Raw genomic sequence first — 2,500 nt, 5'->3', positions numbered from 1 at the left:
GAACATGGGCTGGGCGATGGACTGTCCAGGCCAGGCAGGAAAATTTGTCGAGGGGACACGCTGACGAAACAGCGCTGGTTCAGGCACGGCGGGCAGTGTTGGAATCGGCAGCGCCGACGAAATCGGCAAAGTCGGCAGAATCGGCAGCGCAGATTTTTCGACGAACACGGGCTGGACGGTGGACTGTCCAGGCCAGGCAGGAAAATTCGTCGAGGGGACACGCTGACGAAACAGCGCTGGTTCAGACACGGTGGGCGCAGTGTTGGAATCGGCAGCGCCGAGAAAATCGGCAAAGTCGGCAGAATCGGCAGCAGGTGCTGGCGATGAGTCAGGACGGACTGGATAGTCCAAGGCTCGATGAGAAAGACCGCTGGTTTAGACACTGGGGCAGTGGCAGCCCGCGGGGCAGTGTCGGCAGATTCGGCAGCAGTGTCTGCCGATTCGGCAGCGTTGGCTTGTTGGCGCGGGGGGCCGATTCGAGTGGGGACTTGGGCAGCGGGCAGTGAAAGCAAGAGTTTCCCCGATGCTGCCGGGAAAAACGCTCCCCGGGATGGCCGGGTGAGATGACCCGGCGGCCCGCGACGGGTCATTCAATTCCATGCCCCGTCAACATAACTCCCGATGTACTGTTTGCTTTTTCGGAAGAAGAGATCCATCCCCCCATCCTCGGCCAGCCAAAAACGCTCCAATTAATGGCCGGGTGAGATGACCCGGAGGCCCGCGACGCGTCATTCAAATCACTGCCCTATCGGCTACAACTGCTGATGGGTGGGATTAGAGGCCTGCCATGGTGGTGAGGGGCGGCGAGGACCGTGAAAGCTAGAGTTTTTCAGAGGCTGCCGGGAAAAAGGCCCCTCGGGTGGCGGGGTGCGAGGACCAGGCGCGTCATTCAATTCTCTTCCCTATCAACTTGGCTCCCGTTGGCGGGATTGGAGGCCTACTGTTTGTTACAGGGCTAAAATCGTCAGGGGAAGAGCTGACGAAACAATGCTGGTTTGGATGCAGGGGGTAGTGTTGGAATCGGCAGCGCGGACAAAATCGGCAAAGTCGACAAAAAAGACTGTTGGTCTGGACATCGGGGCAGCGGCAGCCATGCCGACAGGGGGGGAAATCGGCAGCACAGATTTGTGCAGCTGCAGGTTCGTCGGGGAAATCGGCAGCGCAGATTTTTCGATGAACATGGGCTGGAAGATGGACTGTCCAGGCCAGGCAGGGAAATTCGTCAAGGGGACACGCTGACGAAACAGCGCTGGTTCAGGCACGGCGGGCAGTGTTGGAATCGGCAGCGCCGACGAAATCGGCAAAGTCGGCAGAATCGGCAGCGGGTGCTGGCGATGAGTCTGGACGATTTATAGTCCAGGGCTTGATGGAAAAGACTGTTGGTCCAGACAATGGGGCAGTGGCAGCGCGGATTTGTGCAGCTGCAGGTTCGTCGGGGAAAATCGGCAGCGCAGATTTTTCGACGAACAGGGGCTGGGCGCTGGACTGGCCGGGCCAGGCAGGAAAATTCGTCAGGGGGGCACGCTGACGAAAACAGGGGCTGCGGAGTGGAAAATCGGCAGCGCAGATTTTTCGACGAACAGGGGCTGGACCGGCCGGGCCAGGCAGGAAAATTCGTCAGGGGGGCACGCTGACGAAAAGAGGGGCTGCCGCGTGGAAAATCGGCAGCGCAGATTTTTCGACGAACAGGGGCTGGACGCTGGACTGGGCCAGGCAGGAAAATTCGTCAGGGGGCACGCTGACGAAAAGAGGGGCTGCCGCGTGGAAAATCGGCAGCGCAGATTTTTCGACGAACATTCGTCAGGGGGGCACGCTGACGAAAAGAGGGGCTGCCGCGTGGAAAATCGGCAGCGCAGATTTTTCGACGAACATTCGTCAGGGGGGCACGCTGAGGAAAACAGGGGCTGCCGCGTGGAAAATCGGCAGCGCAGATTTTTCGACGAACAGGGGCTGGATGCTGGACCGGCCGGGCCAGGCAGGAAAATTCGTCAGGGGGGCACGCTGACGAAAAGAGGGGCTGCCGCGTGGAAAATCGGCAGCGCAGATTTTTCGACGAACAGGGGCTGGACTGGCCGGGCCAGGCAGGAAAATTCGTCAGGGGGGCACGCTGACGAAAAGAGGGGCTGCCGCGTGGAAAATCGGCAGCGCAGATTTTTCGACGAACAGGGGCTGGACGCTGGACTGGGCCAGGCAGGAAAATTCGTCAGGGGGGCACGCTGACGAAAACAGGGGCTGCCGCGTGGAATGGCAGCCTACACGCAGATGCGAATTCGGCAGCGCACGATGGCTTGAGCAGGTCATGGGTTCGACTTGGCGCGATCTGAAACCTGGACGAGGGACTGTCGACGCTGGACGAGCCAGCGCGGTGGCCTGTCGTGCCCCGTTCAGGGGGGGCCTGCCGCGGAGACAGCCCTCGCGGGCTCGACAGCGCAGGCCAGCGTCCCCGACGTCGCTGGCCGCGGCAGGCGAGCTGCCGGGGTTCCCGCATTCCTACAAGAAA

The sequence above is a fragment of the Populus nigra genome, chromosome 2, assembly GCF_951802175.1.
Source record: "Populus nigra chromosome 2, ddPopNigr1.1, whole genome shotgun sequence".
Classification (NCBI taxonomy): Eukaryota; Viridiplantae; Streptophyta; class Magnoliopsida; order Malpighiales; family Salicaceae; genus Populus; species Populus nigra.
Note: the sequence above shows the minus strand (reverse complement) of the source record.